The sequence below is a fragment of the Babylonia areolata genome, chromosome 22 (genome assembly GCF_041734735.1).
Source record: "Babylonia areolata isolate BAREFJ2019XMU chromosome 22, ASM4173473v1, whole genome shotgun sequence".
NCBI classification, from domain to species: domain Eukaryota; kingdom Metazoa; phylum Mollusca; class Gastropoda; order Neogastropoda; family Buccinidae; genus Babylonia; species Babylonia areolata.
Genome location: NC_134897.1, coordinates 14,477,650 through 14,504,532, shown reverse-complemented (window position 1 = coordinate 14,504,532; position 26,883 = coordinate 14,477,650).

Sequence of the window (26,883 nt, the reverse complement as noted above, 5' to 3'; positions counted from 1 at the left end):
TTTGCACCGAGACAATAGGATTTAACCGGGTTAAAACCTATTGGGTAATAACTGTATCATTCTGTATGGACTACTGTGGATTACTGAAGATTCATATTGGAGATAAAACCGACTTGAACACTGTATCCTGTGTGGATTACCCTTGGTTACTGAAGATTCACGTGTGTATCAATACCTACTTGGTGAATACGGTGTGTTATTCTGTATGGATGACCCTGGATTACTGAAGATTCACATTTGGGTTAAAACCTACCAGTGAAGAAACAATTAGGCATGGAGATGAAATGATTAACAAATAGTAAAGAGTGGTAACTCTCTCCATTCACAAGATACACAACTTCAAGTTAGTGCTGTTAACCCTACCGATTCAGCTAGCACACAGGTAAACAAAAGGTACATTGGAACAAACCCAGAAACTTCCTCAAAAAGGAAGCGCCGGGCCTGTCCTTACAACGATCATCTGACATGTGCACACAGCAGCAAAGACAGAGGAAATGTGCAAACACAATTAAGCTTTTATTCAAGACTGGCACAGCTTCTTTAATCCTGAGCAAGCTACACTGTGAATATTGTATCATTCTCATGATTCTGAATGGATTACCCTGAATTACTGAAGATTCATGTTTGGGTTAAAACCTTCTAGTGAATATTGTCTCATTCTGAATGGATTACCCAGGATTACTGAAGATTCATGTGGGTTAAAACTGACTGGGTGGAGACAGTGTATTATGTGTGGATTACCGTGGATTACTGAAGATTCGTTTCATCATTGGTGGCCATCTGAGACAGACTGAGACAGGAATATGGGAGTGACAAAATTTCATTATTCATTCTGGATGGATCAGTTTGGATTACCGAGGAATAGTTTCATCTTTTGTGGCCGCCTGAGACAGTGGGTATTGGAGTGAACGACTTGAACATGTCTACAGCCGTGACCCGTGGTATGCTATGGATATATATATATATATATATATATGTTCGTTCGTTCTTTAGTTTAACGTCTTTTCACTGTAAGTGATATGAGACAAGGGAAGGAAAAAAATCGAGGGGGAGGGGGGGGGGGGAATTACTGTGTACGCATACGAGTAAGTGAAAGTGTGTGTGTGTGTGTGTGAAAATTATTGATTTAAGTTTTGTTTAAAAACAAACAAACAAAACAAACAAAAAACAACAACAACATAATAATATAACATATTTCAAATGAAAAACTAACAACTATAACAGCGAACCAACTGGACTATTTAACAAGGAGTTGAAAAAGTCATACATTAGCAATGGACTGCTGAAGATCGTCAACACTGAAGATGATTTCAGTTCAGGGATGTGAGACTTTAACACATCGCAAGTTGGTATATGATCAGCTGTTATGTGAGCACCACAGATGCAAGAAACATTACTGACATATTTTGTCCTAAAACAAATCTGCAGATTAGAGAAATGATTTGCCTCTTATGAAAATCATTATGGTAATGTTTTCCCATGAAACCATACATTTTCTTTATGTTCTTATGTAACTCCGAGTTACCGGTGTGTTTTTCTTCAAACTGAAATTTTGACCATTGTACTTTTTCTACCAAGGTGTAACATTCCTGTAGTGAAAGCGAAATATTTAAATCTTAACTCCTTCGTGGAGCTTCTAGCTCCTTTTCTAGCCAAAATGTCAAAATGACATATATATGTCTGTCTGTGTGTGTGTGTGAATGTGGTCTACTGTGCAGTGGTCCTTACCACCCTCCTTAACGCCAGCGAGACCTGGACTGTCTACAGCAGACATGCCAAACAGCTCCATCGAGCAGCATCCACTGCAACGACAGCACCCACTCACTTGTGTCCCACATGTGGGTGAGCTTTCAGGGCCCGGATTGGCCTCATCAGTTACCTCCGGACCCACAGCCACCGATCTTCCATCTGATTTTTGAAGCCATGGTATAGTAGAATCAGTTCATCATGCATGAAATCTGCTCTCTGTGTGTGTGTGTGTGTGAGGATGTTGATGTCAGGGTATTGACTGACCGAAATATGTGGGACCGAGAGATTTTTTTAGTGTTTCTCCCCCACCCCAACACACACACCCCCCCTATTTTTTCTCCTTCTTTCTCTGTCCATATATCGACACAGACACTTCGATACCCACGCTAGAACCAGACAAGCCAGAGCAGAACTGCATTGTCGATAGTATCTGACGTACTGGGTGGTACTTGCTGACGTCACTGACATACATGGTCTGAAGCTGACGGGTCGATCCAGACTATAAACAGGTACATATAAACTGGACACACAGACACACACGCACGCACACACACATACACGCACGCACACACATGCACACGCACATACACGTACGATACTATGCCGTTCCATGACTCAAGACAGAACCTCAAGAATACTGTGTCAAAAGGCAGTGACAATGTTTGTTGCTGTTGTTTGTTTTGAAGGAAAAGCGGTCGAATCAAAAATATGTCATTTGCTTTCTCTCTCTCTCTGTGTCTGTCTGTCTCTCACTCTTTCGCTACCACGCTCTCTCACTTCCCCCCCTCTCTCTCTCTCTCTCGCTGTATTTCTCTTTCTCTTTCCACCTCCCTCCCCCTCTCACGATCACGTGCTGATAGTCTTGCATGTCTGGCGTTAATAACTCGTTGCACATGTTGAGAGATCTTGTTTATTTGTTAAATACCCTGTTGAGACTGTTAAAATTCTCGTGACTTATACATTTGTTGCGTGAGAAATGAACAGGCACATGATTTTTTTTTCCTTTTTGTTCTCATGTCTTGTTTGTGTGACTGAAATTTATCACGCCACAGTTCATACGAAGGTGAAGTCTGCGTCTGTGTTGTCATAAATCATGATTTTATTCGTTAACTTGGAGATGGAAAAGAAATGTCAGGTCATCAGTGATTTTGACATTGCTAACTGATTTATTATTCAATTTTTTTTTCTATAGATAAACTAACAAAGATTTTGTTTTCGACGTGTAATAATTTATTTCATTTATTTCTATTTTGTTTGTGTGTCTGTCTACATACTACCTTACTGTTTCTTGATTTACATTTTGTTATACTAGTAATTTGTTTGCATGGTTTATCCAAGTCATTGTCTCACATTTTTGTTTACACACACACACACACACACACACACATATATATATATATATATATATATATATATATATATTTGTGTGGGTGGGTGGATGGGTGTGTGTGGGTGTGTTTGTGTGCCGGTGTGTGTGTTTGCAAGTGTGTGTGTGTGTGCGTGCGTGCGTGTGTGCGTTCGTGTTTGTATGTGTTCAATTTGTGATAAGCGGAGTGGGGACGGGGAGGGGGGTCGTTAGGGATGCGGGGGGGGGGGGGGGGGGTGCGGGGGGAGCGGTAACACCACTGAAACATCAAGCTCGGACGCAGCCGCGCAGACTGTGTGATGATCATTGTTCAGTGTTGTTGTGTTAGGTAATGGTTCCTTTGTTGTTACAGATGATCTTAACAGGTCGTTCCCGCGTTCTTTTCATGCCGTTTATCACATCTCTCTGACTTTTTTTCATCCATCGCTTCACTGTTCCCCTGTCCGTGCATGTGCCCTGCCACTCCCGTTCCATTGAAGGCTCCGCCTTGATTTCTCACGGGAAATCAAGCTGCTAAATAACTGATACTCTCCATACGACCACAGGGAACTGGTTTCTCTTTCTCTCTTTCAGCAATGAGCCGGCAGACTTTCTCTGGCAAGAAAGCTGACATATTTGGCGCAGAAGAAAAACAGGTGGACCGATAATATCGGGACACAAAGGGGGTTTGTTATCTCCCCTCCCCCGCCTCACCCCGCGTTTGTTCCCCCCCGTTTCAAAAGCTGAGAATACGCGCGTGCACGCAGGAAAAAAAAAGAGGCAAAAGCGGGCCGGAGGGACTCTTTCTACGTCACTCCGCGTTCGTAGCGCGTGCTGCACGTGAAGCAGAACGGTGCAGCGTGCACTGTGAACAGCGAGTGAGTGGATTTAGAGGGCAGCCTGGGCGCTGGTGTGTGTGTGACTGTGTGTGAATTGTGTGTGTATCAGTGTCCTGTCCCCCTCATTGAGCCTCAGTCAAGAGAGCGAGGCATGAGGTGAGTACACTGTGTTTTGCAACAGCGGTCGGGGCTGTTGTTGTCAGTGGAAATGGTTGTTGTTCAAACGCGAGGTGTACATCATACACTTCCTTGCGGACTGAAACTTTCGGTAGTATTCACATTCATTCCCCTCCACTCCTGTGGGTGACTGGCGGAGTGAACGTCCACGCCTGTTGTGAACACTGATCATTTCGTCCTGAGGGGAAGAATTGTGGATACTGTATCGCCACACTTTCCCCCTGGGTGTTGAAACACAAGAACCCAGGACTGCCTGACTTGGGTACCTACGTTGTAGACTTATCAGTGTGGCGGTTTTGTAAGGTGAGTGAGTGGACAGGTGGATGGTGGTGTTTGTCTCTCTCCTCATACCATGACTGTTTTTTTATGTGGGGTTTATGGTTCAAGTTCTGGGGGTTGGGGAATTTTTTTATTTAAACAGTATTTTATTTGGAACATGTCACAATACAACACAGATATCGATGAAAAGGACAACAAGAAAATCTTATATAAAGTCCTGTCCTGACACATGTACATACTGAATATGTGACGGATGTCATCATAACTAGAAAACGTGAACATACATGAGTTATTTGGAGTTGGGGAATATTTGGTCACAGTTCAACGTCACTTTCATTGTTGTTTCTAAACTGATGATGATGATAATAATAATAATTGTTATTATTATCATCATTTTTGCGATGTCGTGTAGCCGGCTTGTTGATCAGTGTGGTCAGGTATATAAGTATCCATTTCATCATCATCAGGTCTGTGTAAAAAATTAACTAATTAGCAGGAGTGTTTTTTATTCTTTTTTTTTTTACACGGGAAAAATACACAGGACATCGGCGTGTGTGTGTGTGTGTGTGTGCTTGCGTCCGTATATTTGTGTGTGTGTGTGTGTCGCGCGCGTGCGCGCATGCACATGGCGTGTGGAAAAGAAACGTCTCCCTGAACCGCCCCCCCTCCTTTTATCCCCCCTCTCCTCCCCCTTTTTCTCGTCATGGTTGTGATGAAGTGGTGAAATGAACAGCGCCAGTGAATCCAGCAGCATTCTCAGTCTCTCTCGGTCTCTGCGCGTTTCAGCCTTCCTTCCCACTCCGTCTCTTTCGCCCAAATGATCTTTCATCTCTTCCTGTCTTTGTCTTCTTTCTGTCTGGTCGTCTTTCTGTATGTTTGTCGCGATTTGTCTCTGCATTGATCTCTGTCTCCTACATCACCTTCCCCCCAGCCCCCCACCCCACCTCCTCTCTCTCATCTCTGCCTGTCTGCCCATCTCTCTCTCTCCCCCCTCTCTCACACACACATATGTATATATATATATATATATATATATATATATATGTGTGTGTGTGTGTGTGTGTGTGTGTGTGACCACACCCGAGCGCTGGGTGAGTGGGATGAAAAGTGGGTGTGGGAGTACGGGTGTGGTGCTGGCCTCGAATCTTGAGTGTGTTCATAAACTCTTGCCCTTCTTCATTCAAAGCTGTGGCCTTCCACCCCATCCTCTCTGTCTCTGTCTCTCTCTTGTTTGCCTCTCATCTCTCTCTCTCCCACCCCACCCTCTCTCTCTATCTTTTAAATGGCATTAAAGTGTCAAAGTGTCGAAAATCTTTGTCTGTCTGTCTCTCTTGTTTGCCTCTCAGTCTCTTTCTGTGCGTTTGTCTTCCCATGTCTGTCTCTTCAGTTTATCATTCTGTATCAACTCGGATTTCTAGAGAAAGACAAGAAGCCTCTTTGTTTTCCCCACTCACATACGATAGAATTTGATACCTGAAACTAAAATCGTTAGCGATAGATTTACCACAAAACAAGTGAGTCATTTTAAATGAAGGCAATAATTTGCGTTATGCAGTTCATTTCTTATTTCCCTTAAGACAGCAATTGCAAGGCAACCAATTTTTTTTTTCTGATTTACGTTTTATTTTCGGATACGGAACGTGCATTCGTTCTGTTACGAACGTTCGTTTGCATGCACACTCACGAACGCGCCCACATACGTTCACACAGTCACACGCACATGTAATCAAAATCACACCTCAGTCACGTATGCATGCTTGCAAGCAAGCAAACAAGTGTGCACACGCACACACACACACACACACACACACACACACACACACATACTCACACACACACTCACTCTCTCTCTCTCTCTCTCTCACACACACACACACACACACACACACTCACACACATACACACACACTCACACACACACATACTCACACACTCTCTCTCTCTCTCTCTCTCTCTCTCTCTCTCTCACACACACACACACTACACACACACACACACACACACACACACACACAGGTGGGGAGGAGGGTGCAGAAGGCGGGTGCACCACAGGAAGCACATGATTACCGCCCATTGGCGCAGGGCCTCACATGAACACGATCCCAGGTCATTTGCGATCAGACCTGATTAACTGGCATCACGTGGCACACGCTGCAAACATCGTGCATGCTAAACATCACCATCTTCCCCCCAGGCCCCCCCCCCGCCCCCCCCCCCCCCCCCAACACACTCTCCTTCTCTCCCGCCCCCCTCTCTGTCTTTCTTAAAATGGTTCTATTCATTTAAATCAATATTTCAAACAGAGAAGTATATCAAGATCGTAACAAATAGATGACATAAAATCTGCTTTGCGAAGCTCAGACTGAGAGCACTTGGACTGGACTGAATCAGTGGATGCCAACAGAAGAGTGTTTGATTCAGACGTAGCAACTTCCTCTTGTCCAATGTGTGGCGAAGGCCCAGAAGATGAAAATCATTTCACATTTAACTGCAAAAGATACGGTGAATAGCAGCAACAACAACAACAGCAACAAAAAATAAAAACAAAACAACAAAAAACAACTGTATCCTTTTCAGTTCAGCTCCAGCGCAGAGGAAAGATTTGTTCGGTGTCCTGATGACAGAAAATGAAGATATGATACTTTCACTTGCAAAATATGTATCTGAGGCAATAGATATACGGAAAACGTCCATCATCGGTCCAAATACTCATTAATCAATCAAAAATTATTATGGGTTTTATAGATAAAAAGGAAAGGCTACATTTGGATGGTCAATCTCGACATTGTAATTGTATGATGTGTTCGTATTGATATGATGGATTTTGATGTTCAGGCATAAATAAATATGTTATGATCTATGTGTTCTTTAGCATGTGTTTGTATTGATATGATGTGTGTCGATGGTACATTCATGAATATTTGTTATATGATTTATATGTACTTTTTCTGTGTATTGTCCATACCTTGGAGACGAACGACTGAAATTAAAGGCACATTACCCCCCGTCACATGTACTTTAAGTTAATGACAAAGTGCCAAAGTGTCGCAAATCTCTTATTAGTTTACGTTCTTTCAGTTCTGTCGTTTCCTGTCTGTTCTGTTTTATCTGTTTTGCACCATTTTGTTCTGATTACTACCTACTATGTCACTGGAGCTTTGCAGCTAATTACATTAAACATTTCAGTGTTCTCTCTGTCTCTGTCTGTCTGTCTCTCTCTCTCTCTCTCTCACAGGCGTGTGAGGGGAGTCGTGTGTGTTTGTGAGTGTGTGTGTGTGAGCGTGTGCGTGGGTGTGTGTGTGTGTGTGTGTGTGTGTGTGTTTCTTTACACCATTTTTTCTCCCCCGGTGCCCCCTACCCTGTTTTAAATCTATGTTTCCCGTACAGATCTGCTAAGATTGCGGTTAACAGTTGTGTCAAATATAAATCGATACATTAGATTTTATATAACTACGAGAATACTCTATAGTCTAAAATCGCCAACTTTTGTGAACAGGCCAACAGTAAAGTGACCTACCAGACTTTACTGACGGTAAAATACCTATGCTTTGTTTCGATCCTGCGTAAAGGTTCACCAGATTTTCAAAAATCGCCGGTAGGAATGTTTTGACTGAGGGCCTCGTGTGTGCATTTCCAGTGCACCGTGTTGCAGCAGCGAGGTCACACAGATTATTTTACGGGATCATTTACCTGCATAGCGCAGGTGTAAAAGGTGTATTTACCTGCACAGTGCAGGTGTTAAAGGATCGGCGACAGCCCCAGTCAGTGATGATAATCTGCAGTGTTGGTGGTGGTTGTAGAATCGATCGAGTCCTTGCTGTTCCTGTCAAGTTTTTGGGTGAAGACTCACACTGTTTTGTTATGTTTCCGTGTGTGTGTGTGTGTGTGTGTGTAGCAGTTGCAGTTTTATTCAGTTTGAGAAAAGCCTATTAGAGGCGACGATTAGTTGTTTTTTTTTTTTAAAGCATTAAAAATGTCGCAACACAAATACAATGGATTGAACAGTACAAAATCAAGTCATAATCATATCAAGTCCTGTGGTCATGCACACACTGTAGAAACGCTTTAATTTGTTACGGATGTCCGTGCTGGCAGAAATGTATGTATGAATTCTGAACAGAAGACAAGTAAGAACCACACTGATAACAGCTGAAGTCTTCATGTGAACGATTTGGTGCAGCTGATCCTTCAAACTGAAGATTATTAATTGTGTGAGCGATTTGGCGGAGCTTTCCTCATGTGACCTGTCAGACTGAAGATTCTTCATTGTTGGTTGGTGTTGATTTCTTCTCGGTCTTTTAATTCACGGTGTCGGTGTCTAGTATGACACATGTCACCGTGATCAACAGTTTAATCACCTTCACCTTCACCTTCACCTCTCCCGTAGTCTGGGTTCAGACCGTTGGGGCACCGCTGCTGACCTGACCACCACCCCTCTCCACTCTTCACGGTTTTCTGATTTCCTCAGGGCGTCACCGAGCGTCAAGCCTGTCCACCCCCGGATGTTGTCTTCCCATCTCTTCTTCTGCCGTCCTCTCCTTCTGCCTCCTTGTACGGTGCCTTAATCACCACTGGTTAACTATTTTTGATTTTCTGTTTGCCTTTTTCCCTTTCCTTATGCAGCATTGGAACTTCTTCATTTATTTTTTTTAATGCTTTTTCTCAAACAAAAGTTCCTCTTTTGTCCAGAACGTTGTCCTCCAAGTCGTATTTGTGACACCTGTGGACAGGGCAAAGACAGCATTGCTCACGTGCAAACGTGGTCGTTTGTGAATGTGCCATAATGATTCATCAGACAAAAGTATACAAATAGTGTGTGTGTTGTTCATCGATTTTCCGTACGTTCACTGAGATGTGACATTAGACGGGAACATCAACGACGAAAAAAAGAGGAAGGGTGGGAATGGGGGCGGAGGGTGGGTGGTTGTATAATGAACTGGATATTGGAAATGTGGTCTGAGTGTATATGCTGAGTGTGTGTGTGTGTGTGCGTGCTTGCGCGCGTGCGTGCGTGCATGTATATAATTTATATATATATAGATATATATGTGTGTGTGTGCGTGCGTGCGTATATATATATATATATGTGTGTGTGTGTGTGTGCGTGCGTGTGTGTGTGTACATGTGTGAGCGTTTATTGTTTGTCTGTGTTGTTGTTTATTCCTATTTTGTAGTTTGTTGTTGTTTGCCACAAGTTTCTCAAAGACAGCTAGAACCAGGAATAGTTATGCCATAGATACCATTCATGCATCAGTCTTGTTTGTCGCTCTGCAGACTATCCACAACACTCACTATCCCTCTTGGCCGAGAGAGTGCTCAACTTGGGCAAAACACTATCCACTTTTATCAATTTCTAGCCCAGATAGTCGGGGAAAGTAGCTACTTTCTCTGCTGTTCTCTTTGGTCATAAACGTACATGACTATGCACTATCACACAAACATTGTATGTAACTGCATACGAATCATGCAGGGGGAATACTTTGCCGGAAAATGACTACAAATGCTGTCTCTTCGTTGCGGAAAATGACTACAAATGCCGTCTCTTCGTTTTCAGTAGTATGTTGCACCCAGCAGCGAGCGGGTCCAGGCTCATTCTTTGACAGGATTATATCCAAAGGTTGTGCTAGTATTGCCGAGAATGGTAACAGCTGTAAAACACTGACAGCCATTGGCGCTGCCGTCTCTGTGGAATCGATCTGTGCCTAGGCTTCTATGTCCACAGAGTCTGGTTGTTCGTTGTTTTCGTGGACTTCCCCGGCATTGCTCATCCACCGGCCCCTTGAGTGCTGCTGTGTTGTTGTATTAATCCTTTTAATGTTGTTGTAGTGCTCTTTTTAATGTTGCCGTATTTCTGCATTTACTCTTTTTGATGCTGCTGTATTGCTGCATTAATCCTTTTAATTTTGCTGTACTGTATCTTTAATTCTTTTTAATGTTGTTGTATTGCTGTTTTCACCTCTTTAATGCTGCTATATTGCAGCATTAACCGCTATGCTGCTATATCGCGGCAATAATCCTTTCAATGCTACTGTATTGCTGCATTAACCCTTTGCTGTATTAACCCTTTGAATGTTGCTGTATTGCTGCATTAACCTTTATGTTGCTGTATCACTGCATTGATCCTTTTTAATGCTGCTGTATTGTTGCATTAATCCTTTCTGTTAAAGTCGTTGTATTGCATTAACCCTTTTAAATGTTGCTGCATTGCTGCATTAATTCCTTTAATGCTACTGAACTGCATCGTTAATCCTTTTGATATAGCTGTGTTGCATCATTGTCCATTTTAATGTAACTGTATTGCTACATGAACCCTTTTAATGCGCGCACGCGTCAGTGTGTGTGTGCGTGTGTGTGTGCGCGCGCGCGCTGATGTTTATGTTTCGCGCCATTTGCCACACATGATTTACCAAACTGGACAAGACAACTTCCTGTCACACTTCATTTCCATTTTCCGCATCACCGAATTTCCCACAAACCACCGGTGTGGAACGTTTTCACGCGGGAGAGGGGGAGGGGGGGGGGTGCACACAAAGGTGGCGATGACGTCAGATCTCCGCGTTACCAGCACCAAACCTCGTCAGCAGGTTCACGGGGATTCTTTCAGAGAGGTAAACCGTTGGCACGTGCATCCCGTTCAGACAATAACACCGGCTCAAGTGACTGACGATTTTCGCCGTGTTCAGGAATCGATTGGACCTTTTGCCTTTTGGCGACAGACCTTTTTGGTGGAGACTTGTCTGACTGATTTGTCCTGCTGCCTTGTCTCGTCATCATCACTCGTTTCCCTGTTGCTGTGTCTCCGTATTGTTTCAGCGAAAACTTGTGACATGGATAGAATCCGCTTTTCTTGTCGTGTGCTTCTGTTGCCACTGTGCTGAGGGAAAAGCTGTCTTCGTCCCGTGTGTGTGTGTGTCTGTGTGTGTGTGGACCTGGGGCATGTTTTTGTCATTGTGGTGAGGTCGTTGCTGACTGATTTTTTTGGTCGTCATCGTTTCAGTTTGTTTTGTGTGTGTGTGTGTGTGTGTGCTCTCTGCTTCTGTCTTCTGTATCGTTCCCCGCAGTTTTAGTTTTTTCTTCTTCCTCTTGTCTAGATTCGTAATTAACCTCCTTATGGCCTTGTCGGTATTTCTCTGAGCAGTCTCTGTCACTGTCTGTCTCTCTCGCTTTCTCGCTCTCTCGCTCTCTCTCTCTCTCGCTTTCTCATTAAATACATTAGAACTTATCCAATCTTTTCTCTCAAAAAGAAATCCAACTTATGTTCACAAATCGTTTTAGGTCTGTGTTATTGCAAATCAGATATGGTGTACCTCAAGGTTCTGTCTTGGGACCTATCTTATTTTTCGCATACATGAACGACATACCCTAATCCAGTTAGGTATGATGTGAAATGTTTGCTGATGACACCAACATTCATACCAGCCATACAAATTTGTGCACCTTGTCTCTTTCTCTTCAGGAAAATATTGACCAATTGATTGAATTGTCAGAACTAAACCTCATGAGCGTCCATCCTAAAAAAAAACAAACCCGAAATATCTAATAATCAGAAGACAAAAACGTCAAAATATGCCCATATACTGTTCACCTATTTTTATGAATGCCGAAAAGATAAAGAAGCTTACCACCAAAAATGTCATCGGCGTCACTATCGATGATAACTTTTCATTGTTACATCATATTTCACTATTTTGCAAAAAGGTATCAAAAACAAAACAAAACAAAAAAACAAAAAAAAATTTACCAGCTGTCTAAAATTAAACATGTTTTGAATCCTCATTGTCGAAAGCTATTTTTGAATGCTTATATTGAATCACACAAAAACTATGCTTCGACAGTGTTGGATTCAGCAAGTGTCAACATTATGGAACCCCAGTTAAGACTGCAGAGCCATGAAATCGATTAAAAAAAATCTTCAGCATTCACTATGTCTGATTATAAAGATCTCGATATCCTTCCACTGAAAAAAAAACTTCTACATGACAAAGGTCTTTGTATGTTTAAAACTCTCGATACATTTCCACTGAAAACAAAACTTCTGTATAACAAAGATCTATGTATGTTTAAAATCATATATCAATCGTTCTCTCTGTCTTTGTCTCTCTCTGTCTCAGTTTCTCTGTCTGTCTGTCTGTCTGTCTCTCCTTTTTTTTTTTTTTTTTTTAAAACTTTTCCATCCATTCCTCTCTCCCCACCTCTCTCGTCTGCCTGTCTCTCCCGCTCGGCCTCTCTCACAACACATTTTATTGTGCAGCATGAAAAAGACATTGTTCGCGCGCCAAGTGCAGTCCTTTTTGTTCATGTACCATTACGTATAATGTGACGGCGAACTTCCATCTGCGTACAAATGGTGTGGGGTGTGTGGCTGGAGGTGGATGGGTATGGGAGTGGCTAGACAAGAGAGCAGACGCATGAACTGAAGTCCAGTGGTTTCATGTATTCCACGGTCCAGTCAACTCTCATCGTTAACATTGACATTGTTTATCGTGATTCGATTTTGTTCATCTAGAAAACCGAAATGTAAAAGGTCTGCACTGGACCCTACCTTGCCGAGATTTTCGGGTGAAAAGAACTATTTTATTACATGAATATACGGGTTTCTGTCCAGTCATGAAAAGCCGGAAGTAAAAAGAGTGAGCATGCGAAGCAATGAAACATTCCTATTGTATTGCTGTTGTGAGCATTTTTTTTTTAAGTTAAAAGGTTGAAGTTCCCATAGCTTTTTACACCGATCGAGGCTGTGAATTCACACACACACACACACACACACACACACACACACACACACACACACACACACACACACACACACACGCTCATATATATATATATATATATATATATATATACTGTGTCAAGGGTTCGGCATAGGAAGACTGGGCCCAGTCCTCTTCTTCTTCCGCCGTTTTAACCGTTACCAGCTACAGCAGGTGCCCATGAACACCTGGATGGAGTGAGGAACATGGGAGTAAAGTGACTTCCCCAGGAAGACACCACCATGCCGAAACGGGGACTCGAACCCGATCTGGACGGGCGCAATAGCCGAGTGGTTAAAGCGTTGGACTGTCAATCTGAGGGTCCCGGGTTCGAATCACGGTCACGGCGCCTGGTGGGTAAAGGGTGGGGATTTTTTACAATCTCCCAGGTCAACATATGTGCAGACCTGCTAGTGCCTGAACCCCCTTCGTGTGTATATGCAAGCAGAAGATCAAATACGCACGTTAAAGATCCTGTAATCCATGTCAGCGTTTGGTGGGTTATGGAAACAAGAACATACACAGCATGCTCACCCCCGAAAACGGAGTATGGCTGCATACCTGGCGGGGTAAAAACGGTCATACACGTAAAAGCCCATTCGTGTGCATACGAGTGAACGCAGAAGAAGAAGAAGCCGATCGTTTTAAGACACTGGATCAAAAGTCCAGCGCTTTACGGATTCTGCCACATCGAAAAGCAAAATTGCTGCTGTGTAAAATTAGGCGAGTTTATATCGTAAATAGTGTATAATTCAGCATTTATCTGTATAACTGCCTCAGTATGAAGGAAACATACGATGAACTTATATCCTTACCAGTGTATGGTTATGATTTTATCTTCCACGCTGGAGAGACAAAAGAGCAGAAAGGTTGACCTAATTATCTTTTACTGACGCGCAAATGGTGCCGCTGATGTAACTTCTGTTCACAGTTTGTTCAAACTGGAGAGAAGTGAGAGGAGGGAGGGAGACAGACAGACAGAAAGAAAGATGGAGAGAGAGAGAGATGGAGGGAGGTGAAGAGACAGAGAGAGTGGGGGATGGGAGGTAGAGAGACAGAGTGAGAATGTATGTTTTAATGCACGTTATGCACACTAGACAGAGAGAGAAGGGGGGTGGAGGGGGGCAAAAACACATCCATTAAGTCGCTGCCTCGTGATGTTTGTCCCAGCGAATTGATTTTTGAATTAGACATCGATTTTTCGCCTCATACCAGAGATCACTTCAAAGGAAATCCGATTATCCTTCAAGGATTCCTATGGAAGCTTATTCGTATAAAATATTCTCACGGACGTTATTATGACAGGATGGAGAGAAAAGAATGCTGCCAAATGAACACGTTAACATATTCCATGAGACTAAATCCAGCAAGTATTTCGTAGTTCACTTGGAGGATCTGGAAACAGACACACACACACACACACACACACACACACACACACACACATACATATATATATATATATATATGTTGTTGTTGTTTTTGTTTGTTTTTTTAAACAAAACCCAAAACAACACCAAAAAGCATCATACTAATTTTCAAAGTTTATGAAGTTCTTACACCGGTAAAAAAAGAAACCCACAAATAAGAAGAAAAAAAGAAAGAAAAAAAAGGGCACGATAATTATGATTATTCAGCTTATAAACTAGTTGACCTCGTTTGAAAGGCTCACTGATTCAGTCACTGTTTCACGACTCATTTAAAGCATTGATTTGAAAACAACAAACAAACATACTTTTCGATATATACAAAAAGACCGACGATAATCATTTCTGTTTGACACAGGAATGTATTGATATGAATGACTATATGTTTCGTGAAGAAGGATGTGTTGGTCTCTGTGTTTGTCTGTCTGTGTTTATTTCACACCGTCTGACGCAGCCGCGCGCGCACGCACGCACACACACACACACACACACACACACACACACACACACACACACACACACACACACACACACACACACACACACACTCTCTCACTCACACTCACACTCACTCACTCACACGCTCACACACACACACACACACACACACACACACACACACACACACACACGTACGAATATATACGCACGCGCACCCCCTTCCACTCCTCCCCCCCCCCTCCACACACACCCCCCGATACCTGTGATGAACTCATCAAGTTCCAGCGATGTCTGGTGAACATTGTGTGTTACGTCCAGCAAATGGACATAAACGCGCTAAAGCCTTCGGGAAGAATACGATCATCAAGTATGTTTCTTGTTGTGTTCCTTTCTTTTTTCTTTTCTCAGCTGTATCCTCCCTCCCTCCCTCCCTGCCTCCCTCCGTCCTTGCCTTGCCTTCCCTTCCCTTCTAAACCCCGTTTCCCTGCTGTTTGTCTGACTGACCGTCCGTCTGTCTGTCTTTCAGTTGTCACTGTCATTAACTCTTTTCATATCTGACAGCCTGTCTGTCTGTCTTTCAGTTTGTCACTGTGTCATAACTCTTTTCATATCTGACAGCCTGTCTGTCTGTCTTTCAGTTTGTCACTGTGTCATAACTCTTTTCATATCTGATAGCCTGTCTGTCTTTCTGTCTTTCTTTCAGTTTGTCACTGTGTCATAACTCTTTTCATGTCTGATAGCCTGTCTGTCTTTCTGTCTTTCTTTCAGTTTGTCACTGTGTCATAACTCTTTTCATGTCTGACAGCCTGTCTGTCTTTTTGTCTTTCTTTCAGTTTGTCATTTTGTCATTAACTCTTTTCATATCGGACAGCCTGTCTGTCTTTCTGTCTTTCTTTCAGTTTGTCATTTTGTCATTAACTCTTTTCATGTCTGACAGCCTGTCTGTCTTTCTTTCAGTTTGTCATTGTGTCATTAACTCTTTTCATATCTGACAGCCTGTCTGTCTGTCTTTCAGTTTGTCATTTTGTCATTAACTCTTTTCATATCGGACAGCCTGTCTGTCTGTCTTTCAGTTTGTCACTGTGTCATTAACTCTTTTCATGCCTGACAGCCTGTTTGCCCGTCTGGATGTCGCTGTTGTGTAAGCGCGCGCGCGCGCGCGCGTGTGTGTGTGTGTGAGGAAGAAGGGATATTCCAGGGAGAGTGGGGTTAGGAGTGAAGGGGCCTATGGTGTTCGGGAGGGATGGGGGGAGCTCACAGTTGTAGGAAAAGCGTTATTTTCGATGGGGGACACAGCTGAATGGAAGCTGAGGTTGTCCTCGTTGAGCCGTTATTTTACCGTCTCTTGTTTATTCATTACAGTAGTTCATAGCCATCAATTTGTAAATCTTGTGTGCTATACCTGGGGTTATTTATCGTGTTTACGTCATAGAAGGTTTGCTCTGAGATCGATAATGTCGGAATTACTGTTTGACCTGCAATATAATGTCAATGTTGCTTTAACAAACAACAAACAAAAAATGTTTTTGCTTTGTCTTATACTTCTGTTCGCCGACTTTGGGGCCCGCTATAGAGCTAAGCCCCAGAGACGGTGAATGATGACAATGCTCATGGCGTGTTACCACTCTTTGTTAATTTTTTTCTGTCTTTATCCGAGGTCTTCCTCTGTCTCTGTCTGTCTGTCTGTATCTTTGTCTTTCTGGCTGTCTGGCTCTCTTTCTATCTGTCAGTATCTGTCTGTGTCTCTCTCTCTCTCTGAGGCTGGTCCTCCCCAGCCCCCCTTTTTTGCGGTACTTTGTGTATCTCTGATGTACCTCCTTGAAAACAGGTCGTTGGCCTTGGCAGTAATTATCTGAGTTTCTTTTCTTTCTCTGTCTTTCTGTCTCTGGCTCTGTCTCTCTGTCTCTGTTTATGTCCTGGGAAACAGGCCGTTGGCATCGGCAGTAATTTTCTGAGTTTCTTTCTTTTTTTCTCTCTCTAGCTATGTCTCTGTCTGTCCGTGTCTGTCTCTCAGACTCTGTCTGTCTCTGTCTCTCTCTCTCTCTCTCTCCTCGTCCTCCTTCCTCCTCCTCCTTCCTCCTCCTCCCTTCCACCCTCCTCCTCCATTAATTTCTTTTATCTCCCGTTGTCGACTCGGGAAGAACACACCAGTTTGGTCAGAAATTGAGAAATCCATTAGGGAACAGTGTGCGGAAGGGGGTGGGGTGGATGTGAGGGGGAGAGGGGGGCGGGGTGGGGGGTAGTGGGGTGTACAGAGTGAGGGGGGAGGGCGTAAAGAAGGACTTACAGGACGGAGGGTGGGTTGAAAGATGGATGGAGATGGAGAGAGTGAGCTGGGAGGGGTGATCGTTTGTGTGTGCGTGTGTGTGTTTCTGTGTCTCTGTGTGTGTGTGTGTGTGTTTCTGTGTCTCCGTCTGTGTGTGTGTGTGTGTGTGTTTCTGTGTCTCCGTCTGTGTGTGTGTGTGTGTGTGTGTTTCTGTGTCTCCGTCTGTGTGTGTGTGTGTGTGTGTGTGTGTGTGTGTGTTCATCTACACTCAACAAAAAATATTCGAGACTATAAACCTTTGTTGTTGTTGCATCCCCTCCCCATCACCCCACTCGCACCCGTAATATCACCCGGGCAGCCACAGAGCAAAGGGATTGAACGGCATGGAATGGCACACCCTGAATTCAGTTAGACACACACAATGGCTGCGAATCAATGCGCACTTCTGCGTATCTGATGGCACGTCCGTAGCCACCGGGGGATTGCAGGGGAAACGTAATTTGGCTGGTCATGCAAAACATACGAAAGACGGGGGGACGGGGGGGGGGGGATAAAGTGATATGCACGCGAGGTTTTGTTTTGTGATTGTGTGTGTGTGTGTGTGTGTGTTCAACGCTGAAGAACACCTATATGGTTGAGAGGTTTTTTTTTCTTTTCTTTTCTCGTTTCTATGGAAATAACGATTCAGGGTTCATATCGCCCCAGTGTAGCTCATGTCTGTCTCATCTCTCCGTTTGTCGGTCGCTTGCCTCCCCGACCTGCCCCCGCCCCCCTCCCCCTCTCCACCACCGTCCACCCTGCCCCCTCAATCTCCTACCTTCCTATCTCTGTTTTTCTCCATTCCCTCCATCCCAGTTTCTTTGTCTCTAGGGCTTAATGTCCATATTCTTGTCTCGGAGGGCTCTCTCTCTCTCCCTTCCTTCCTCTCTCTCTCTCTGTCTGTCTCTCTCACCCCTCTCTCTTTTTGTGAATCTCTCTCTGTATCTCCCTCTCTCTCTTCTGTCTGTATCTCTGTATGTCTGTGTTTCTCTCTGTCTTTTCCATTTGTCTGTCTGTGTCTATGTCTGTCTGTCTGTCTCTCTCTTCCCCCTCTCTCTGTATGTTAATGTCTGTCTGGTCTGTCTCTCTTTGTTTCTTTCTCTTCCGTTCCCCGCCCCGCCCCCCCTTACCCCCTCTGTCTCCATCTCCCCCCCCCCGGCCTCCCCCTCTCCTCTCTCTCTCTCTCCTCTTTCTCTCTCTTCCTCTCCCCTCTCTCTCTCCTCTCTTTCTCTTTCTTTCTCTCTCTGTGTCTGTCTGTCTCTCTGTGTCTTTGTCTCTCTATCTGTCTCTTTCTCTCTGTTTCTCTATCTCTCTCTCTTTGTGTGTGTGTGTGTGTGTGTGTGTGTCTCCAGCGCTAAGAATTAGGGTTTAGCATAACCCCATACCCTCAGCTGTCGCTGTCTTTTTCTCCTCATTAGTTTCGGTGGTATTTTTTTTCTTCATCATCCTCTTTCCCACTCACCCCTCTGTCCAATGTCCTATTCATTAAACAACGAATAGTAGAACAGACAACAACAGGGGTAGGGTGGGTGGGTGTGTGTGTGTGGGGGGGGCAACAGCAGCAACGGCAACAACTACAAATATACTAATAGATAAATAAACAAAAAAGAAACAGACAAAAACATATAAAATAGATAAATGATGATCACGATGGTGTGGTACGTAGCAGTCACGGAATGAGAGAGAAAATTGTTGAATCCTTGTTACATAGCCAAGTAGGAGAGTTTCTCTCTCTCTGTCTGTCTCTCTCTCTCTCTCTCTCTCTCTCTATATATATATATATATATATATTTTTTTTTTTTTTTTAATACATCCCCCTTTAATTCTCCATCCCCTCCCCCAACCACCTTCCCTCGCCCCCCGCCCCCCTCACACACACACACACACACACACACACACACACACACACGGCACGACACGTCTGATATCACTCAACGTGAATATACATTAAGAAGGACGAGTGTGGGTGGGAAGAATTCCTCGGCTAGAGAGAGAGAGAGAGGTATGTCGTCAGTGCCATTCGTTTGACGTCACATGACGTATTTTAAGCTCCACGCTCGTAATTTTCACCCGTCAGTCGTCACGTTCTTGGAGACACAGGCGGGAAAAGAAATCTGCAGACAGTATAGTACAGAATGTCCGATTCATTTGGACAAACAGGGGTTTGGGACAGGTATTATGGCCCAATGAATGATGATTCATTTGAGGACGTGTGATAATCAAGTCTGCAATCATAAAAAAAAAGGTCTGTACAACAGATAAGAAATAGGTCACACATCTAATAGGTCGAAAAAGCTGGAGAAAATTTTGGTGTGGTGGGACTACATTTTCTACACAAGAAAATAGTTTATTATTATAACATTTCTTCTTCTTATTATTATTATTATCATCATTATTATTATCATATTTTGATTTTGATTCATTTTCATGGAAATGTATGCAACGATTTGGAAGTTCTCTTGCTCGTTCTCTGTCTCTCTCAACAGTGATGAATGTTGCTAACTTTGTGTACAAAGCAGAATTTAGATTTTTGATCCTTTCTTTATACGTTCACTCCACTTGTAAAGGAACAAGGCCAGAACAATTAAACCATCTTGAATCTGTCTCTCTGTCTCTGTATATCTGTTTCTCTCTTTCTGCCCAGCTCATCCCCTCTCTCTCTCTCTTCCTCCGCCTCTTCCTCCTCGCCACGCACCTCCTCCTCCTCCCCCTCCCTGTCCCCCTCAACACTTCTCCACATTTTCCTTTGTTCGCTGCCTGCCACATATAGCAGTAATGGTCGTACTTCGGTTGTTCTCTCTTCCTCCACCCGTGAAATGGTAGTGCTTGTCTGGCACATGGTAACACACATTATGGTAGTTCTTCCTTTTTACTGAGTGTTCATGTTATATAGATCTCTCTCTCTCTCTCTGTTTCTGTCTCTCTCTCTCTCTCTCTCTCTCCGTCTCATACACACGCACGCACACACACACATAGAGAGAGAGAGAAAGAGAGAGGATACTAAAAAGTGTTAATATTACTTCGTTCGACATTTCAACTGATGACGTCATGTGACGTATTTTCTTACCTTCTAACCATACACGTCGTCATCAGCCGTCACGCGTCGAAAGGGGAAGGAACTGCGGAAGGCTTTGGGACATTTTTTGCAAGAGACATGGTCAAGCAATGCTTTTGGGATTATATCATCAGTGCATTGTGCCCGTGTTTTTATCACTTCATGTCTTCAATTTCTCTGGCTCAGAAATGAAACAGGATCATGGTTATTTTTCTGGCACTTGAGCATGGGTTGACTGATTCACAAATAGAATGTATTCAAGGATATGTCATTCGTAATAACGGTGTTTTGATGTTGTTTGTGTGCTTCCGTAGTTGAAAAGCTGACTCAGTTCTACCCCCTCTTCTCTGTGTCCATCCATGTCTCTTTGTCTGTTTCTCTCTGCATCTGTCAGCGTCTCTATTTGTCTCTGTTTTTTTCTGTGTCTGTGTCAATGTCTGTTTGTGTCTTTATGTGTGTTTGTCTGTCTGTCTGTCTGTCTGTATGTATGTATGTATATAGTATAATATATATCCGTCTGTCTTTGTCTCTCTGTCTGTCTCTCCCTTTCCATGTCTCTGCATGTGTCTCTGTCTCTGCCTGTGTGTTTCTGCATTTGTGTCTGTCTGTGTCTCTGTGTCTATGCCTGTCTGTCTGTATATGTGTGTCTGTTTGCGTCTTTCTCTGTCTCTCTGTTACTTCCTTCCTCCCTAACTCACTCTTTTCAACGATGTTTGTCTGTTTCTTCCCATGAAATTTCTGTCTGCCTCCATTTCTCATCTTGTTTGTCTTCCTCACTCCCTCCCTCTTTCGCTCTCCATGTCTCTCCGTGTCCCTGTCTTTGCGTGTATCTGTCGTTGTCTTCTCTCTCTCTCTCTCTCTCTCTCTCTCTCTCTCTCTCTCTGTTTTCCCCCTCTTCTCATCTTGATGGAATGGTCTGGTCAGATGGCCTGGAGACTCTTGACACAGAGTCTTTCCTCTATGTTGGAATGGTCTGGTCAGATGGCCTGGAGACTCTTGACACAGAGTCTTTCCTCTATGTTGGAATGGTCTGGTCAGATGGCCTGGAGACTCTTGACACAGAGTCTTCCCTCTATGTTGCAGTGTAACGTGTATGCTCTTCCCTTCCTCTCTTTCCTTCTGTTTGTCTCCTGTCTTTCTCACTGTCAGCACCCCCTCACCCAAACGTTTACACACACACACACACACACACACACACACACAGAGAGACGCAGATACAGACACAGACACACACACGAGAGAGACAGACAGACAGAGAGGCAGGCACACGCACACACACACACACACACACACACACACACACACACACACACGAGAGAGAGAGAGAGAGAGAATGTGTAAACCAGTCTTGCATTTCTTTCCTCAATGCCTGTCATAATTTCAGCTGTTTTCGCGGCACGAGATGTTTGTTTTTTCTTGGCCACTTTCCATGCAGTGTGATCGTGGAATGGTGAAATGTCCGTTGGAAGCAAAGTGCTGGACTCCTCAGAACTCACAGTCGCTGTGTGACAGCACGCACCACCAAGTCTCATTTCCGTGTTTTCACCCGCGCTAAGGACGCATGAAGATCATACCGGGTTGAGCACGTAAAAGATATGGTTGATCCGAGAATCCGAAGGATTACTTTTTGATTAATAAGCGTTTGTGCGCAAGGGCGTGTGTTTATGGTGTTTGTTTTGCTTTCTTGAGAACACTTGGGCTGGGGTTGTGTCGTATATCTATGATCGCTGTGTGTGTGTGTGTGTGTGTGTGTGTGTGTTCGTTTGTTTCTGTGTCTCTGTGTGAGCGTGTGTGTGTTTTTGTGCGAGGAAACATTAAAAAGTTTTGTTATTTTTAAAATGCATATCTGAAAGAAAATATCAGGATATGCATAAAGAAATTATCGCGCATGTCATGGAATTAAATCATCAGTATGTGGGACATTGTTCACATCAATTTATCTGCTGTTGTTTTTAGTTTGGGATTATCGTTTTCTTTCTGAAGATGGGGAAGTTTTTTTTCGTCAGAAAAGCAACTTCGTTACTGTCGCTGTCTGAGAAGAAGAGAAAGGGAGAGCGTCACATATTGCATTCGTCATTAGTCATTGCTGTTTGTCGTCATCCAAGCTCATTGACGTCACAGGACATTTAGCGTAACGCACGCTGTTTCCCTCCGACGAAACCGGAATAGTGTGGGAATGGGTGAATAAGAGCGGTGAGACTGAGAGAAAGAAGTGTATTATCATATATGTATTCAGAAGTCCAAACATTGGTCGTGGATCAATGTACACGTCAGGAAGCGTCATAAACACTGGCCCCCAACCTTGATCAAGACGTCACAGGTTCGGTGCTTTGCTGATGTTCGAACCACGCAACCGACAGAGTGGGAAGAGAGGGGAGTGTATTAAAGAAGAGGTGGTGTGTGTGTGTCACTCTGTGCGTGTGTGTGAACAGTTGCATACAGGAAAACACTTGTTTGCTTTCAGTGTCGTTTCTTTGGAATTTGCGGGTGACGGGAGGGGGATGGGGAGGCGGTATTCTCTTTCTCCCTCTCCGTCTACCTTTTACCGCCCCCGCCTCTCCCCCACCTCTCTCTCTCTCTCTCTCTCTCTCTCTCTGGGGAGGGAGGGGAAGAGAGCAGGAGGTTGGGGTGGGGCGGCGTGGGGAGAAATTAAGAGTACATAGAGGTGAAGTCTGCGACGCATACATAATTATTACAAGATGGACAGCACTTGACATCACACAGAGACACGGACACACACACACACACACACACAGACACGGACACGGACACACACACACACAATCAAAACAAACATACACAGAAACAAACAAGCACAGACAGACAGACATACATATGTACATACATACATACATGTTCGCGCGCACATACACATACATTCACGCTCTCTGTCTCTGTCTCCGTCTCTCTCTCTCTCTCACACATTCTGGATACAGAGAAGAGCTGCACTGCACACAGAGATCACAACAGTGATTGTCATTCCTCCACACTGTGTGTCATTATCGGAACTCTCTGATGTGTATGTCCTCGTTCTCCTAGGTCGACACTCTCTGCCTCTCTTGTAAGGTAGAGTCATTCTCCCTGTCTCTGTCTGTCGGTGTGTATGTCTATGTGTCTCTATTTCCCTCCCTCTCTTCCTCCACCTTCTCCCTCTGTCTTTCTCTTGCTGTTCCACCCCCTCCCCCTGTCTTTATATGTCTGTCTGTCTTTGTCTGTCTTTCTGCACGTCTCTCTGTCATTCTCTGTTCCTCCCTCTTCCCCGATATTTTTTATGACAAATTCTGTCAATCATTCACGTACCTTGTGGTGCAAAATAAGCAAAAGGCCACTTCTATGACACGCACACGGACGCACGCACACACGCACAAATGAGAGCGAGAGAGAAAGAGAGGAGGGGGTGGGAGAGCGAAGGAGGGGGTCGGAATGGAGAGAAGAGGGTGGGTTACAGTAGAGACGGAAAAAAAGGTACAAGGCCGTGAACCTAATCATGGATTTATGATCCCACAGAAGCAGCATTGACATCACGCACGTCTCTAGCTCATCAGCTTTAATGAAGAGAGGGAAAAAATAATTCTACCTTTTGATTCCTCGATGTGAGGTTGCATAGGCAGCATACTTTTGATCCCCGGCCGTGTTGCACGAGGCTACCTTTGCAGCGCTAACTTTGCTCAGAGTTAAGAATGTTCCTAAGGGTACAGAACTGACCGTAGAGTTAGGAACATTAGCGCTGCTGAGTTCTCTCAAGCAACCCACCTACTGTGGTTCGTCTTTGTCCAGGCTGCAGACGTTGGTTATGAGACACGCTGACTGTGCACTGATCCATGGCCATTGTTTGTTCTTCTGAAACTCACTTTGCATTTTACCGTCCTTTCCCCCTTGTGACGACTGCTTGGGGAACGGTTTCTATACGACTGAAATGATATAACGTCAGCGAGGTGCGATGATGACGCACAGAATGGAGTGACGACAGGGACGTGATGTGTGACTCCCGTGATCTCTGCGTATCTCTGTGTCTCCTTGTCTGTCTCGGGCTAAAACCCAGTTGCACATAATATGGACTGTCTTTCTCTCTCTTTCCCTCTCTCTCTCTGTGTCTCTCTCTGTCTCTCCTCTCTCTCTCTGTCTCTGTCTGTCTGTCTGTCTGTCTCTCTTCTTGTTCTTCTTTCTTCTTCTGCTTCTTCTCTCTCGGTCTTCTTTCCTCTACCCCCCTCCCCTTCTCTCTCTCTCTTCTTGTTCTTCTTTCTTCTGCTTCTTCTCTTTCGATCTTCTTTCCTCTTCCTCCCCCCCCCCTCTCTCTCCTCTCCTCTCCTCCTGTCCCCCCCCCCTCTCTCCCCCTTCTCTGCTCCAGTTTGTCTCTTCCACCCCACTCCCTGTCTGATTCATGTCGTTCACGTTCATTTATGTCCTCACGAAGCGCGAGATCAGTCAAGATACTTGTGGCCTAGAGAACTGTTGGTAATACAATGAGAGAGAGAGGGGGTGGGGGGGGGGGGGGGGGGGGACAGACAGACAGACGTTTTATTCATAAAGTCCATTGATTGCCACTTAGAAAGGGGTACACATATAAATGACAGAAAGTCACATGTTGATACAAAAGAAAATGTTTGTTTATGTAAACACTACGCTGTTGTTGTTGTTTTTTTTTGTTTTTTGTTTTTTAGCTCTATACAAATACAAAGGAAAGTGTTGTTTAGTAGTTTCATTCGTAGACGACATTAACAAAAATAAACATAAACAAGGCTGCATGAGAGAGACACTGACATTATTTTATTGTCCATTCAGCGTTAAGGCCCTTTAGACAAGGGGGGGGGGGGGGCAGTTGGAATGACAGTTACAAACAAATGAAATGCATTTATTTTTAATTCATGGTAACACACACACACACACACAGCAACCACGCGCACACGCAAGACCCACATGCAGGATCATCTTGAATTTCACAGTTCATCAATTATCTTTTTCCTAACGTTCATCGCTCCCGCAATAAATTTAGCTATTCCCTTAATTAGTTTCATCGTGATGCATGAGAGAGAGAGAGAGGGGGGGGGGGCTGAAAAAAGAAGGAAAAGAGTACAGAAAAAAGGGGAGAGGGCGCAGTAGAACGTGAACCTAAAATCAAACATTTCTGCTGATAACATAAAATCATAAACTCGCAAGCTTTCCTGATACACATAAACGTTTCACATAAACATGCTGCTATTGATTATCCACCCTTTAACAGTGTGTGCTAGCATCAGTAGGAAAACCATGGTCATATTTCTCTTTTAAACAAAGCTGCGAACGGGGTAATTGGCCAGGCTGACATGCGCATTGAGCCACAGCCATTGTTTGTTTGTCGGAACCCACAGTTTGTGTACCGTCGCCATTTAGCTCTCCGTAAATTGCGGGTTAAAATGGGGTGCATGAAGCCAACCGGAGAACGAAGGGGAGGGAGGGAGGGTGGGTGGGGGTCGAAACGAAAAGAAAAACCGTTGCATGAGGTAGGAGTTACTCCCCACGCCCCTACACTACTCATTTCTCGTTCATATGATTTGTTGGCCTTTCTCTGCAACTGTGTAATACAGCTCAGTTGATGTTAACATGGACAGCAGCCAAGTCAATCTTTTTTTCTGACAATATCATCTGTTTCTTGTGTTGTGGACAGGTAGTATGAGATTAGAGTGGCGGGAGTTGCAAGGAAGAAGGGATGGATGGAGAGAGAGAGAGACAGACAGAAATAAAGTAGTTCAGCTACTCAAGGAGGCGTCACTGCGTTCAGACAAATCCATATACGCTACACCACATAAGCTAAACGAGTGCCTGATCAGCAGCGTAACTCAACGCGCTTAGGAAGTGAGAGAGAGACAGAGACTGACAGAGACATATAGACCAGACAGACAGCAACGGTGGCACATGACTGCTCGTTTTGATCAAGGAATTCTGCCTGTCAGTTCGTGAACAGACGTAACACGATGATGGTTTCCGTGAGATAAGACCGTAACAGGCATTTGGAGAACCCTCGGGGTAAGCTATTTTGGTATTTCCCAGGATGTGCATTCCGTTTATAGTATGATACCCATGTTTCTTTTGGCTTTAACACATGGTTATTTCCAACAGACCGTGTGTCTATTTTTAGTCTTTTTTTCTTTATGCGTCCATTCATAGTCCTGTTTCTTTTGGCTTTCGGTGAAGTATTATTTCACACAGTCCGTGTCCATTTTTAGTCTTGGTACTTTCCGTGTTTTCTGTACTTGGTGATACAAGGGTTAGTTGACCTGTCGCCGGCTTCTCTCTCCCTCTGTCTGTCTGTCTGTCTGTCTGTCTCTCTCTCTCTCTCTCTCTCTCTCTCTCTCTCTCTCTCTCTCTCTCTCTGTGTGCATTGTTTCATGTGAGGCGCATCGAGCCCATTATATGTGGAGTTGTGCCATATAAGTACTATGAAAAATATTATTATCATCATTTTTATTATTGCTTGCTGTCGTGTGTGTGCGTGCGCGCGCGCGCATGTCATTTTAGTTATGTATACTTTTTATT